The following is a 17,688-nucleotide window of genomic DNA, read 5'->3' as shown; positions in this document are numbered from 1 at the left end:
CCCTAGAGCTTGCATAAACACAAGACATTGACACAGACAAAATTTTTCCCAAATGGAATCAAATTAATATCAGAGGTTAGTTTCCAAACACCACTAGTATAATCGAACAATCTTTAACAAGAAAACAAAATCAAACCCTACAACCCCTAGAATTCAACATACAGTCTCATCAAAACAACAAAATCCAAAGGTAAAAAAATCATCATAAGAGCGATTTCATGACCCACCTGAGATTATTGAGTTCTTATGATTCGAAATCACATCCTATATATATAATGGAAAAATATATGGACGGTGTCGATATACATAAAATATATCAAGGTGGGCCATACACCGTTAGAGTAACACCCATGAAGGAGTTACCTAAATAGTGAAATGGTACTATAAGGTCACCTCATGGGAACTTCCCATGAGGTTAATCTGTGTGCGCCCCACCATGATGTATGTAGAACATCAACACCATGCATTTGATGTGTCCCATTTAAGTCCAAAAATCAGTCGTATACAAAACTCAGGTAAGCCATAGCATCTAAAACTATGTGAAGACATCCCTAAAACATATAAAAGCATTTAATTGGTGGGGCCCACATGAGTTTTGGATGTGTGTGAAACTTGGGTTGACTCCTCATCCAAGTGGGACACACGTATATAATGAATGGGCAAGATCTATGAACCACATCTAGGTGGGCCCAATAAATGATTATGAATGTTTTAATGGGAGGGTAACCCTCTCAACTATAGTATGTGGTGTGGCCCACCCAAGTCATGGATTGACTTTATTTTTAAGCTCGTGGCCCAAAGTCACGGTTTATGATATCCACATCGTCAATCTATTTTTCTAGATCATTTTAGGGCTCGTTTGGATAGGTAGATTAGAAGGGATTGGAAGTTAAATCCCTAGATTGGTCGGGCGTGCCAAACAAATTGGGTGATCTGATCCTGGGATATATAGCAATCCCATGGATCTTAAGACAATCCACTGACAACACCATCATTACCTTTAAATCCCATCCAATCCACCCTAATCTGGTCAAATTTTCCTGGGACATGTTTGGTTCGAGGGATTGAAAGGGATGAGAAGGTTTAATCCCAGGATTAGCCGAGTGTGCCAAACAGACTTAATATAGCAATCCGGGGGAATATAGCAATTCCATGGATCTTAAGACAATCCATTGACAACGCCATCATTACCTTGAAATCCATGCCATCCACCCTAAAACCATTCAATCCCTTCCAATCCACCCATCCAAATAGGCCCTTAGTTATTGAGTCCACAATTAAAGTATATCTAAAGCTCAAGTGGACCATACCACAGAAACAGTGGGAATAATGATTTCCACCGTTGAAATCTTCCTATGGCCTACAGTGATTTTGATTTGTCATCCAACATGTTCAATAGATCACAAATACATGGATGAAGGGAAAACTAAAATATCAACTTGATCCAAAAGTGTAATGACCTGAAAAATTTCGTGCAAAGACCCGAGTACTACCTTAAATTCTTTAGAAGTTAAATGTGGGTTAACTAGTGTTAAACTCGATTGCTTGTCAAATTAGCACCAATCACTTTAAATTTGATCTGCAAGGGTCAAAACCTGTAGAATCGTCAGCACTATGTCACCCTGAAATCTAGGATTCAACGCTAAATCCAGTTGCTCTCAGGAGTACTTGAAAACTTTGTATCGGACCTGGACCGCGCGTCGAAAGTCCGATAGCGATGATCTTAGACATTTATAATCACCTTGTTGGGCGTGACAATCACCTCAAAAATCAAGTCCAGATGATGTCCTGAGACGACTTGCTTGAGTCCGGAGTAAAGAGTGTGAGAAAGGTGAGAAATTAAATATGAATTTATGAAATCTGACTCGTGTCGCTTGCGCGTCGATTTTAAGCTTTCTGACTGTTGGATTCTGACCCAAATTTACCCTCGGATCAGGGAAGATGGCCCAGGCATGTTATAGTGCCAGTGGACTTAATCGAGTTTCGGTGACTGTTGAATTGAAACTGGTCCGCCACGGCTGATCTGTAAATCCGATCGGTACAAAAACTCAACCTAACCTAGATCCATGGTCAGTGAGCTTAAGTTCGACCGCACATGGAAAAGGGACCACCAGAAGCACTCCGTTGGACCGAAATAGACCCGATTTGGTTATAACCTAAGTATACCTTGGCCCTAGGGCTATTTTCATCAATATTAGGCCTATATAAAGGCCTTAAACCCTCACTCTCAAATTCCATACGAATTTCCTAAACCCTAGCTAAGAGAGAGAGAGAGAGGAAAAGAGAGAAAGTGAGAGAGAAGTTGGTGAATCATCTTGAGATTCTTCCCTATTACTCTGCGTACCTAAACCATCACATCTGAATTGTTATTCCGGCGATTTTAAGTTCATTCTTAGGTAAGTCAATCAAACCCTAGCCTGTTTTGGAGCTTAAAATAGTATAAGTGTTGATGTAGCTCATTTTATTCATGCCTTAGGTTATCTAGTCACCGTTGACGAAGACTTATCGTCTGAATCAGATCTGTTGCGCACTTTTTGGTTGAAGGTGCGGACTATATTCCTATAGGTTATGGTTTTCAAGGCTTTCAATATCGGTTAATGGTTTATTATTGTTGTGGGTGAAATTTCACATGCTAAATGCGATGTTTATATTGCGTTCCTAATATATATGAGCTATATTGAGATTTGTGTATTCCTTGTATATGTAGAAAGTATCGTATACGTATGAAATACGAACATGTGTTTGTCATGATTAATTATCGTGTATTTGTGCTAGTTGTATGTGTATCAAACTCCTTGGCGAAAGGAATTGTCCAAATGTGTGTTATCACCAACATATGTCATGTATGTTGGAATATGTAGTCTAAGTGTTTGTAGAAATGTCTGAATGAATAAGTGTGTAATATATTATCCTATTTATGGGCATTGAGAAGAGATTCTCAACTATCTTATTGGTGTGTATGATTTCCTACATGCAATTTACATTCTTTGTTGTTTAAATTCAGGCACTACTTATGTGTAAATCCATGTTAAGTTGATATTCATCAAATGCTCACATGCTGTATGATTAGAATTGTTGATCCATTACTATTTTGAATTGCTGGTATGAATATCTGTTATACTTGAATGTGTTTGGGATTATGAAATAGTCCAGGGAATCGGTAACAAACCTTGAGTCCGTGGCCAAGGTTATTTTCACCACGTAGGACATGTTTGACGAACTCGAGTCGTATTAGGGTTGTCGACAGTGGTTTGGCCACACGGAGTGTTTGCGCACTCTATGTCGTTTAACTCAACGTACGCTCGTGCTAGTTGAGCTCGTCAAGTAACCCGACTGTCCCGGTGGATGTGCACCATGTATGGATGCTATTGTTTGAATCTAAGGTACCAAACTTACCAATGCAATCCTGTTAACCATTATACCTTGATCTGCTAAGACTCATGAGTCGGGCATGGTGGTATGGGACACCGTGGTGAAGCTGTTGGCCTACGCTAGGGTGACGAGCCTTCCAGTAGTAACCAGTGAGTACACCAGAATGTGAGCCGATTATGGTGGTATAGGACACTATATTTGCGCTGTCGACCTACATTGATTGATGATGAGCCCTTTATAGTGACCTCGAGCATACCTTGATACTACATTGAGGCGACGAGCCTTAAGGTAGTAACTAAGGTATGATAAGCATACTTTGATTGGTGATGAGCCCTTTGCAGCGACCTAGAATCATATGATCATATGAGATTGTATAGGATTGACGACCCTAGAATGGATCACCGTTTGAGAATTGATATGAGGAAGGTACCTTAGCTTCCCAATCCTACTGTATGAAAAGGACTAATAACAACTTGGTAATCATGTTCATGCACTGCATTGCATGTGCTTTGGCATCGTGGAGCACTGCTGGAGGTTGTCATGCGTACCCTAAGATGAAGACGTTGAAGGATGTAGGCGAGAGCATGCATCATTTCTATATACATCCTTACATTAACAAGAGTAATTAGGACGTGTTTGATTGTATTACCTCATCATTACTTCTTGATTGATTTGATAACATATTAACTTTTACTATATAGTTCCACTGAGTTAATCACTCACTCCCACATTCTGGGACGGTGTTTCAACACCAACCAAACTCTGTCTTAGATGCAGATGATGATGCGACCCCCGAGGCAGAGCAAGAGTATGAGGATGACGAGGGCATGTTTTCTTTTATACAGTTCTTAGGCGGGTTCATGTAAGCCGTGCCCAGAGCTACGAGGATTCTGGGTTTCTTTTGTAATGGATGATTTCATTTTGATACTTATATTTTAAAACAAACACTTGTAATTATGACCTGGCAGAGCATACATGTCTCAGGGACTTATATAGATATACATATATGTTTCTTCAATCTTCTGCTTACAGATTTCACCTATCCCTGGATTATGTTTGCAGTTTGGCTTAATCCACTCCATATTTTATGCACTCATACAGACAACATACATCCATCATTGCATATATTGCATAAGTGATGTTTTAGAACTCGGGAGCTGAGTTATGCTCGACCCCCGGATTTCAGGGTGTTACAAGTTGGTATTAGAGCATGATTTGGATTAAATCGGACCTGGATTATGGTCGCACAATGCACGCTGACACCACCGTAGTGTAGGAGGGTGCGAGTTTAATCTAGAATTTGTGTAGGTTTTCCAGTTGCTCTTATCGGCGAAAGTTGATTGAAAACGATCGCCGAGATCGAGTCCGTGCACACTCCTGATCACACACAGTGACCCCAAATCTCTTCTAGACTGTCCATTGACGGGTTTAGACTGTGTATCATCCCTTTCTAGCCATTAGAAAGCCGGTAAAAGTGTATATGTATCAGATTCTATTCAAAGTGACCCGATAAGCGTCGAAACGGACTAAGGGCCCAATCGGGGCATTTGTAGGGGGACCCAGGGTGGGACCCACATCAAATGCTGACCTGGGGGACAGGAGGACCTCGTCCAAATGGTGAGTCCTAACTAGAGTGTCCAGAGACCGGCGATGACCTCACTGGTTCGGCGAGCCCTCACCGCCCAGTGGGCCGGCTCGGGCCGATGCATGTGGGGACTAGTGTGGCCCACTCCTCCATGGTAACATTGTTTTAACTCCCCCAAAACCCTCCTTCCTTCACTAAGCTACCCTCCAAGCTTCCCTTTTCTTGAAATTTCTCTCAAAACCGCACAAAAATCTCTCCCCAAAGCCTTTCTTCTTCCATTTTCGTGCATCCCCATTCTACCCATCTCAAAACCCACCTCCATTGCTATTTTCCCTCTCTTTTCTTTCCATTTGAGCACTCAAATCCTTCCTTTGAGTCTCAAATTTGTGGAAGCCTCACCATTCTTTCCATTTCCCTCTTCTCTCCCATTTTCCATGGCCCTATTCGAGCTTGTTACGGCCATATTTTTCATTTCCTCCATTCTCTCTTTCATGGGGAAGAAAAGAGCTCCCATTGATGAAGTCGGGCCTAGCCACCCAACCCGTTCACGGAGGCCGAGAGGTGTCACCGTGAGCTTAACCGCCACTTGAGAGTTTCAAACAAAGCGGGATCTCGATCCTCAGTCTCCCGTTGGAAGAACTTTGTTGGCGGAGCTATCTCATGGAATCTATGAAGGCCATAGGGTCCTTTTTGAAGCTCATGTAGATCCGTGACTTTTTGGAGAATATCTCTTATTGGAGCGCTTGGAAGAGGCCAGTTGGTGTCCGCTATTCGAGGGCAAATACCGCACCAATGTGGGTACTGTCCGTGCTTTCTATGCCCACATTTGAGAACCTTCGCTGGAGCCATTGCAGTTCAAGATCCCTTGCAGAAGAGATCGGGAGGCCACAATCAACGTCGCTTTGATATCCCGACTTCTAAACATGCTGCTGTTGAGGTTCATGCAAGTGAGAAGAATCTGAGTAGTGCACGCGAAAGGGATCGCCGCACACGGTTCCTTTGTGGTCGTCTGGTTAAATGGCAGCCTAACAAAAGCCTTTTAGCGACCAACATGACGGACGACTTTCGCTTGCTTCACCACATCTGCACATTCAATGTTTATCCAAGGTGGAGCAACTGCAGTGAGTTTACGTGCTTGATGATAGATTTCCTATATCAGGTGGGGCAAGGAGAGAAGTTGTGTGTTCCAACGTACATCTCGCGACAGATTGTCCTTATCGCTCGTTTGAATAGGAGGACCGAATCTCTCCCATTTAGCCGACTCATTTGTAAGCTTGCACATGAGTTTAGCTACAGACTTGGGGCGAAAAAGCCGGTACCTGTCCGTTACATTAATGTGACGACTCTTAATCAGATGGATATCAGGCCTCGTCGACGATAAGCCTTACTTGAAGAAACTGAGGATGAGATTGAGAGCGATGGGGAAGAGAGTAATGGTGAAGGTGGAGCTGAGATAGAAGAAGAATAAGAGCAGGACGAGGAAGAAGTGGAGGCCCAGGACACGAGTGAGAGTTCTCCTCTTGTGGCACCAGAGCAGGGCACAGATCAAGCCACCAGGGATGCCCATATAGCGCGACTTGAGGAGGGTCAGGCTGTCCTACGATAGGACATTATAGATCTTCGAGGCCTCGAGAAACATAAGTTCAAGAAGGTGTCTCGCACTCTGAAGTCTATCCTGTGTTGCCTGCAGGATAAGGGTGCCCCTCCTCCATCTCCTGATTCTGACAAGTAGTTGCAGATGTAGTAATCCCTTTCTCTGTTTTGTTGTTTGTTATTGTGTGTAGCCATTATAGGTATAGTAGGTTATTTTGTGGTTTGAAGCTTAAGTTGTATTAGCTCGCATGCTTTCTCTATCGTGATCCATGTAATGCTGCACTTCTTGTATTACGACAATTTTGTTAAATGAAATGCATGTTGTTTTTTCATAAGTTGTGATGTAAATACTATGTGGGTGGATTATGTGGATGTTGAATCTCATAGGTTGCATCCTCTGTTGAATGTAGGGTATGCCTCCTAAAGGCTCCAAGACTTCAGCCCGTCTCTCTTTGGGCGAGTCGCTTGCTGGGGCTTCCCCCCTAGGCGATAGCCAGACGGATCCACAGTCAAGCCCATCTCATTTTGGTGCTAGGCCGAACTCTCAGCCAGCTACTGGCCCTGCTGTTGGGCCGACTCCTGTGATATCACCCATGGCTCCACCAGTCACGCCTTCGGTTCCTGAGCCGAACCGTGCATCTACGTCGACGCCTTATTCATCTTCGTCCGCTCCACCTCCTGATAGGCTTGAGCAAATGATGTTGTTGAAGCAGCAGCAGCAGATCCAGTAGTAGCATCACCAGCAGTAGCAGCAACAGTTTTTTACCTTCCATAGTTGGCATCTTTGCTCAGTCGATGGGGGTGACTCCACCTGCTTCACCTATGCACCCATCTGGGAATACTAGTGCTAGCGGCACATTTGAGCGATTCCAATGCTTACGACCTCCCACATTTGCGGGTTCTCATAGACTTGATGAGGCCGAGTACTGGATTGACCGCATCTCTAAGATGCTGAGGCCGCTTCACCATTTTGAGGTTGAGCAGGTCGAGCTTGCCTCCTTCATGTTTGAGAAGGAGGCCAGTTTATGGTGGGACAGTGTTCTCTGCACAGTTGTGGAGGGTTTTGTTTGGACGTGACAGGCCTTTGAGGCTCGCTTCCACGAGAAGTATTTTTGGGTCACTTACCGACACGAGAAGGAGAGTGAGTTCCTTCACCTCCGTCAGGGAGGGATGTCGGTGATAGAGTATGAGAACCAGTTTACTGAGCTGGGTCGGTATGCTCCATTGCTCCTGGGTGATCAGCCGATGTGGATGCGGCATTTTTCTAAGGGGTTGAGTCCTGAGATTCGATCGAAGATGTGCTGTGTTAGCATATCTTCTTATGCTGAGTTTGTGAGCATGTCCCTGAGAGCTAAGCAGGACGAGGACAGGTCACCCCGTATGCGAGCACCTATGGTTCCCAGACTGCGACCTGACTTTTCGAGTACACCATTTCTCGGTAAGAGGCCATGGGCAGATTCTCCTCCGAGACGTGCAGCGTCACCGGCTCAGCCGATGCGTTCTAACTTGCGCTGTACATACTGTGGAAAGATTGGGCATTCGGATCGTAATTGCTTTACGTGAATGCGGGATAGTGGATTTACTACGCCACAGAGGATCAGCCCGTCTGATGCCTCAGGTCATATCAACTTCACCCCTTCGTTTAGCGCCAGCTCACCCATCCTTCAGACCTTCTGTACCTCGCTTCAGGCCACCTCAATGGCCCATGGTACCACCGTCGAATCACCCACAGTAGGCTCGAGTTCACGCGCTGACAGCTGAAGCGCTTGGGGCTGACTTGGCACAGAGATCTTTTGAGGTTACAGCTCACATTCAAGGTATTCCCGTCTCCTTATTGGTGGATACCGGGTCTACTACCTCTATTATATCGTATGCGACAGTTAAGCGCCTGAATTTGGGCACTGTTACTATGAAGGGAGTGACACTCACTACTGCTACAGGAACCTCCTCTAATATTACCAAGATTTGTATGGGTTATTTGATTGATCTAGGGAGGAGATCGATTCTAGTTGACCTGTTTATCGCACCTCTATATCATTACAACATCAATTTGGGCATGGATTGGCTCACGAAGTTACGAGCAGAGATTGATTGTGAAGCTAGACTGGTGACAGTCCATGGACCTGAGGGCGAGACATTTATTTTCCCTGTTCAAGTCAGTTACCCTTTCCGTTTTGGTTGTTATACTTCTCTGTTAGAGAGTATTGCTGGTTCAGCGCTTGAAAGCACGCCAGTAGTTCAGAATTTCGAAGATGTATTTGAGTCAATTTCAGGATTACCCCCTCGGTGCGAGATTGATTTTACTATCGATCTCATGCCTGGTGCGACACCTATTTCATTGCCCACCTATCGCATGCCTCCGAGTGAAATGGAGGAATTGAGGAAGCAGATAGATGGCTTGTTGAAGTTGGGCTTTATTAGACCTAGTGTGTCCCCTTGGGGAGCGCCTGTTCTGTTTGCCAAGAAGAAGGATGGTTCCTTGCAATTATGTATAGATTATCACGGGTTAAATCAGGTGACAGTGAAGAACAAGTATCCCTTATCCAGGATCGATGATTTGTTTGATCAGTTGAAGGGGTACGGTACTTTTCGAAGATTGACCTACAGTTAGGGTATCATCAGTTGCGCGTTAAGAATGAGGACGTGCAGAAGACCGCATTCAGAACTAGTTTCGGCCATTATGAGTTCCTTGTGATGTCGTTCGGTCTTACAAACGCACCGGCCGTATTCATGGATCTGATGAACAGGGTGTTTCGGCCATTTTTGTTCCGATTCGTCATTATCTTTATTGATGAACAGGGTGTTTCGGCCATTTTTGTTCCGAGAAATGTGACTTTTGGAAGGAAGAAGTCAAGTTCCTAGGACATGTGGTGTCCAAGGAAGGGATAGCTGTCGACCTCGCTAAGGTAGCTGCAGTTCAGGACTGGAAGCAGCCTGGTTCAGTTACATAGGTGAGCTTTCTAGGTCTAGCAGGCTATTATCGACGCTTCATATAAGACTTCTCGAAGATAGCCAAACCGTTGTCTCAGTTGACACGGAAAGACTTAAAGTTTACTTAAAATGAGAAGGCCGAAATAGCTTTTCAGGAGCTGAAGGACAAGTTGACGTCTGTGAAAAGGCCTAGCTATATGTCCTAGAGGGGGGGTGAATAGGACAATGCCAAATAAAACTTATAACAGCGAAATTAAAAAGAATATGATAGCCAAAGTAAATCACAATGCAAGAAAGTAAAATAACCTCAAAATTCAGATCTTGAGAGGTTGATACAAATGTTATTCTAAGGACAACCTTACACCAAAAACCAGAGTTTATGGTAGGACAACCTTATTTCTAGAAAGATCTTTGTATCAAATCTCAAACCGAAGAGGAATACAGAAATAAATACAAATTGTATTGAAATAAATTGTAATCACAAATGTATTGTTCGAGGGACAGTCATACACCATAAAAATGGCAGGGCAACCTTGCTGGAACAACTTTTAAAAGAAATAGAATATCAAGCTGATAAAGGAATAGCAGAAAATAAATTCTAGACTATTACAACATTCTTATAAAGCTTGAATTAAATGATTACAACATTCACCACCATATATAAATCCCACAAAAGAATAATTAAAGATTAGAAGAATAAATCATTCAATCACAACACAAGGGATTATAGTGGTTCGCCTGTGTGTTCACCAACTGTTAAACAACAGCCACACAAAATGCTACTCCACTCCTAATATCCTCACACAGGGGATATTAGCGTTCACTAACAAAATAGGTTTTCCCAGGTTCACCCAAAACCTTTACAATTGTGTCTTTGTATGTGGGCTTACACAATTAAAAAAACCCCACTTCTGAGTTTTTCTGGCTCTCCTCAGATAATCAATACAACAAGATTTTTCTGGCAAATCATGAAAGAAACCAAAACAAAAAGGAATTTACAATTAAATGTAAAATACCTGATTATCTCCTTCGTTGTAGCAGCCCGGTAGAACCAAATCAGAGTAGATGATTGAATGTCCAAGTTCAATGTCCAGTACTCAATTACAATGGTTCTAATTCTAATAGATTTTAAATTAAACCGAATAGGGCTTGCCTTAATTGATTTTGATTCCAAAGAAAGGGAATAACAATTCCTCTTATCAAATTAGATTGGAATAGCAGAAACAAAATCAATTAAATAAAGCTAAGGAAAGAGAATATTAAATAAGCACACTTAGCTTAGATGGAGCACAGAATTATCTCTCAAAAGTTTGACCAAGATTGGCTTGAATAGATTAATTAATTCGATAACTTCTTCTGAGATTCGTGCACTATTTATAGGTGAGCAGATCGTGTCTTCAACTGGTCTAGGGAGCTCTTCGACTAGTCGAAGCAATAACAGATATTTGAAAGATCCGGCGGGATAAGCTCTGACAGTTCTACGATTGGTCGAAGGTCACCTACGACTGGTCGTAGGTTTCCTTCGACTGGTCGAAGAACCTATAAAACATCGCTGTATTTCGAGTCGAAGATTTTCGATTGGTCGTAGATGCAGTCGACACTATTCCTATGATTGGTCGAATAGATTCCTGGACTAGTCGAAGCCTAACAGACTTCATCCGAAATTTGTAACAAACTCATGACTGATCGAGGAATTTCTTAGACTGGTTGAAGCAACTCTAGCACTAGTCGAAGAAGGCCTAGGACTAGTCGAAGAACAGACCAAACTAATGTAAAATAAACATTCGACTTATGTATCCAAAATGACCTACTTCTAAGGTCAACCTATGGTCAGTCAAACCTCAATCATGAAGTATGGACATTGAAACATTAGGAACAAGTGACCTTGAAGTATGAGCCTTGAAGTCTTGATGTAGTTGAAATCTTGATGTAGCTCAATCTTGAAAGAGTCTTGAGTTCTTTACAAACTGTCTTGTACTCTTCTTGAAGTCCTGCAGCTTGAGTCTTGTCTTGTGAGCAGTTCTTGCATTCAAGATTGATCCTTGTATTTGTGAGCTTTAGCTTGTTTATGAATGTTGATCCTTGAGAGAGCTTCACTTATGCAAATCATATATAACAATGATTTTGGCACCACAAATTTGACAACAAACAGGGATATAAGCTACAATACTTACAATCTCCCCCTTTGTCAAATTAGTGACAAAACACATAACCAAGATAAACGTAAAGTAAAACAACTGGTTTTATGAACCAGGTCATATCAACTGGCTTACCTGCAAATCAATATTCAACATTCAACATTCAACCAGTTTCATTCAACTAGTTCAAACATACTTCCCCCACTCCCCTTGAGTAACATAATCAATGCTAACCATTCTCACCCTTTTTGTCACAATATGACAAAGGAGAACTAAATAAAGGAATATATGAGAGTAAACATGAGGAGTTAAGAGAGTATAGCAAAATAGTGATAAAGATACTCAACATAGCATCACATTAAATAAATATCCAGCATAAAACATAGATAGTATCCAACTCAAAATCAGTCAACCAAGTGCTAAGTTATAAAGTTATTACAAACCAAAGGACTCATATAAACTAGTCAGAACCAGAATCAGATGATGGAGCAGGAATAGAGGGATCAAGTTGGTGCATGCCTTTGTTTAAGCGCCTAAGATATTTGCGCATGTACTTGAATTGCAAATCATAAGCAACAGACATGTTTTCCAACTTTACATTTATATTCTTAACTTTACCCTCTAATGCACTTAGATGTGCATCAACATCAGATGGTTCAAAATCTGGATCATTTGCTGAGTCAGAATCCAGTTCCTTAAAAATGTCATCCATATTATTGTCATCACCAGCTTCTTCATGACCACCACCACCACCACCTTGTTCAGGAAGTAGATCCAGTTTCATCTTATTGATATTAGTATTGTTGAAAATCAGATGACGGATAGGTGCTTCATCAACCGGTATATCGACTAACATATGTGAAGCCAATACAGTCATTAAATAGGCAAAAGGAATGTCACTATGACCAGGATGGAGTCTAAACTGAAGAATGAAATGACAGATTAAGGATGGTAAACAAATCTGAGTACCATTGGAAATAGCATGGATAACACGAACCATAAACGAAGTCAAGTCAGATTTATTACCCGAATGAGGATACAGATTAGACACAGATTTTGTGAAGAATTCTGTACTTGGGTAACAAATACCTTGCGGGAAGCGCATTCCCTTTTTGAGTCCATTGAACATCCATGTTGCACAAGTCTCTAGTGAGCATGCACTTTTCAGACATTGAGGGTTTATCAATTAAGTTATGGATAGGAATACCCTCATCATTCACAGGAATGTCCATAAGAGCTGAAATTAGATGACGATCAACGTCAAAAGGCCCTTCTCTGGTAGATATTTTAAAAGTTAAATCATCCTGTGAGAAAGCATTAATACATGTAAACATGGATTGGGCAATGGACCGGTATGCAGGCCCACCCCAATGTAATAAGTTAACCCAACCTACAGCTTCAAGCATAAGAAGGATGTCAAAAGGTGCAATATGATTAACATCAACAGGATGTTCAACAATAACATTACGTAATCTAATGTCCCTAACATATGATGGATCATCATTGAGAACAAGAAGATGACGCTTAGAGATAGCGGTCGATCTGGAGGAAGAAGAAGGACCACGTGAAGTAGTTTTTCTACCTCTAGAAGCCATTTGCAACAAGGATTTCAAGGAATAAATAAGTTGCAAAGGATTGAGAAGTGGGTTTACACAAAACAGATTTTTCAAAATCCAAACCTCAAATCTCAATGAAATTCAAAATAGAAAGCTTAAAGCTTGAAATGAAAGCAATCTAGACACAAATCTGTAATAAAAACGAGATTTGGAACACTAACCTTGAAGAACAAGAAAGATGGGTTAGACAAGTCAAAGCACGGCTCCAAGGAGAAGAAAAATGAAATGAGGAAGAAAGTAAAAATCTCCAATTTAAGTGAATCCCGAGTTCTACGACTGGTCGTGGGTATCTACGACCGGTCGTAAGACGACTGGTCGAGTATACTCACGACAGGTCGAAGAATGCCCAAAAATTCATATTTCTTGCAAATTATACAAAAATTGGAATTCAATCTAGCAAAAATATACACTATAATACAAGTAGGCTTAAATAATCAATTTAAAATACACATGCCAAGATCAAATTTCATCTTTTTGAACCTGCTTTTATCGAGAGGTTTTGTGAAAATGTCAGCTCGTTGATCTTCAGTAAGAATATATTCTAGAGATATAACTTTTTCTTCTACTAATTCCCTTATATAATGAAATCTAATGTCAATGTGCTTAGTACGAGAATACTGAATAGGTTTTTTTGAAATATTTATTGCACTGGAATTATCACAAAGTAATAACATAGAATCCTGTTTAATTCCATAATCACTTAGCATTCGTTGCATCCAAACAAGCTGTGTACATGCATTACCAGCTGCGATATACTTAGCTTCAGCTATTGAAAGTGATATAGAATTTTATTTCTTACTAAACCAGGAAACTAGACAATTTCCAATGTAAAAACAACCACCACTGGTTGATTTTCTATCATCTAGATTACCAGCCCAGTCAGCATCCGAGTACCTAGCTAATTGGACACTAGTCTCATGAGGATACCAGAGACCGAGATTTACGGTACTTGTGACATATCCAATAATTCGCTTGACAGCAATCAAGTGAGATTCTTTTGGATCAGATTGATATCTTGCGCAAATACCAACACTTAGAGAAATATCAGGTCTACTAGCAATTAAATATAACAAACTACCAATCATACTCCGATAAAGTTTTGAGTCAACATTTTTACCATTAGAGTCTTTTGAGAGTTTCAGGGTAGTACTCATAGGAGTATCGAAATTCTTGCCATTCTCAAATCCAAATCTCTTGATTAGATTCAAAGCATACTTAGATTGAGAAATGAATATTCCTTCAGGTTGTTGCTTTACTTGCAATCCAAGGAAATAAGTCAATTCCCCAACCATGCTCATTTCGAACTGTGATTTCATCAAATCTGCAAACTCAGTAGTCAAGTCAGTACAAGTTGATCCATAAATGATATCATCAACATAAATCTGCACCATTAAGATATGATCATTATGTTTTTTAACAAACAGAATTTTATCAACAGATCCCATTTGAAAATTATGACTTAAAAGAAATTTTGTTAGTTTCTCATACCATGCCCTAGGTGCTTGTTTTAATCCATAAAGTGCCTTTTTAAGCCGATATACATGATCAGTATTTTTGGAATCTTCAAAACCCTTTGGTTGTTCAACATAGACTTCTTCATGTAAATCGCCATTTAGAAAAGCACTTTTCACATCCATCTGATAGATCTTTATCTTTTTAAAACGTACAATGGATATAAATAGTCTGATAGATTCAAGACGTGCTACTGGTGCAAAAGTTTCATCGAAATCAATCCCTTCAATTTGAGTATAACCTTGTACCACTAGTCTAGCCTTGTTTCTAATTATATTTCCACACTTGTCAGACTTATTTTTGAAAATCCATTTTGTTCCAATGATGTATTTATCTTTAGGTCTTGGTACGAGATACCAAACATCATTTCTTACGAATTGGTTGAGTTCTTCTTGCATCGCAACAATCCAGTTCTCATCAACAAGAGCTTCTTTTACGTTAGATGGTTCTATTTGGGATGTAAAACATACATTATTACATATATCCTCAAGTTGTCTATGGGTGCGAACACCGGTGAGAGGGTTTCTAAGAATTTGTGTGGTTGGATGATCTTTAACAGTCCTCAACTCAGAATCAGTCTGATTCGATGAAGTATCGGGTTTATCAATGATTAGTATTTCATCATTATCTGAATTAGAAATTGGTGTGTTTAAGTGATCATCAATGACAACATTAATGGATTCTTGAATCACACCAGTCCTTTTGTTCAGAACCCTATAAGCTCGACTGTTTAAGGAATATCCTAGAAAAATTCCTTCATCACTCTTTGTATCGAATTTTCCTAAATTTTCACGATCATGTAAAATATAGCACTTGCTGCCAAAAACTCGAAAGTATTTAACAGTAGGCTTTTTATTGAACCACAATTCGAAAGCTGTTTTATTATTATCTTTGCTAGTGTAGACTCGGTTAATAATATAGCAAGCTGTGTTGACTGCTTCAGCCCAAAGATTTTTAGAGAGCTTCATGCTATTCAACATGACATTAGCCATTTCTTGAAGCACCCTATTCTTTCTTTCTACAATTCCATTTTGTTGTGGAGTTTTGGGAGCAGAGAATTCATGTAATATTCCTTGGTCGGTACAGAACTTCTCAAAATTGCTATTCTCAAATTCAGATCCATGATCACTATGAATTTTACTGATTTGAGAAGATTTTTCAGTTTGAATCCTTTTAAAAAATTTTCTTACTTCTTCAAGGGTTTTAGATTTATCACTTAAGAAGACTACCCAAGTGAATCTGGTAAAGTCATCAACTATTACCAGGATATACTTTTTCCCACCACGACTTTCTGTTCTGGTAGGTCCAATCAGATCCATGTGGAGAAGTTCGAGTGGTCTTGATGTGGTATTTGAATTCACCTTTTTGTGTGAGTTCTTTGTTTGTTTGCCTATCTGGCACTCACCACATATTTTATCTAATTTCTGAAGTTTGGGTAAACCTCTTATAAGTTCTCGTTTGCTCAATCTATATAAATTTTGAAAATGTACATGTCCAAGACGTTTGTGCCATAAATCAGTCTCGTCTGTGTGGACCATGTAACATGTTTGATTAGATGAGCTGGATTCGCTAATAATATAGCAATTTTCAGACGTTCTACGTCCAGTTAATATTACAGAACCCTTATTGTTTAGTATCTCACAGCTTTGATTAGAAAACCAAACATTATGGTTATTATCACATATTTGAGATATACTAAGCAAGTTATGTTTTAAGCCTTCAACATATAAAACATTTTTAAACACAGAAAGATTAAAAACTTGAACCATACCTTGACCTATAATCTTACAGTTGCTACCATCATCAAATGTGACTGAACCATCAGTCATATCTTTCAGATCCGTGAATAAAGCTTTGTCACCTGTCATATGCTTGGAGCATCCACTGTCTAGGTACCACTTTGAATGACTTGTTGCTTTGAAAGCAGTGTGAGCAACCAAGCAGGTAACTTTAGGAACCCATTTCATAACTGTTTTGGGTTTAGGAACATAGTTGGTCTTCTTTTGTGTATATTTGTAAGAATGACCTATAGAGTTAGATTTTAAGAGCTCCTTGAGTAAATCAACTATCTTTTCAGCTAGTGGATTTCGTTTCTGATTAAAGTTGACATGGCTGCTTCTAGGTTTTTGAAAAGTTTTTGAATTTCTAGAAAAATCTTGATAAGTACTTTTCCCTTTTGAGTTTGAGGACTCTCCTTTAACAAACATAGGAGGAGTATACTTTTGTTTAGGAGGTAGATTTTTATCATAGCCCAACCTGGATAGATCGCCACTTTTTCTTGATCTGGATAAAAGTTTTTCTAACTTTGGATCACCTTGGGCATATTTTCATGTGTCCTTTAAACTCAGAAGAGAAGATACTTCAGTTTTAAGTTTCTCAATTTCAGATTTTAAATCAATAATTAGGGAGTTTTTGAATTCCAAATCGCATTCTGATTTTTCAAAATAATCTGAAATTTGTGATTTTTCTAAGACGAGTGATTCAAAACAATTTTTGAGTTTAGAAAACTTTTCTTTTTGAAGTTTAAGTTTGACAGCAATTTTACAACTTTCCTTATATAGGGCATTGTAAGCGTCTTGAAGATCATCCTCATTTTCACATTCACTATTCAGATTTTCTTCACTTGTTGAGTCATTATCTGAAAATGTGAATTTGGCTAGAGTCATAAGAGCTTTAACCTCATTGCCCGACTCAGTTTCAGAATCTTCTTATTCAAAAGAACCTTCAGAATCAGATGATTCATCCCATGTAGCCAACATACCCTTCTTCTTGGGTTTGTCCCTTTTAGGACATCTATTTGCTAAGTGCCCATATTCTTGACAGTTGTAACATTGACTATCTTTCAAAGATTTTCGAGATTTGGGTCTAAACTTCTTTTTATCATTTGATTTTTGAAAATTAACCCTTTTCTTGCTTTTGAAAATCTTGTAAAATTTCTTAG

This window comes from Magnolia sinica, chromosome 1 (genome assembly GCF_029962835.1).
Source record: "Magnolia sinica isolate HGM2019 chromosome 1, MsV1, whole genome shotgun sequence".
In the NCBI taxonomy this organism is placed as follows: domain Eukaryota; kingdom Viridiplantae; phylum Streptophyta; class Magnoliopsida; order Magnoliales; family Magnoliaceae; genus Magnolia; species Magnolia sinica.
This window is presented reverse-complemented; position numbering follows the sequence as displayed.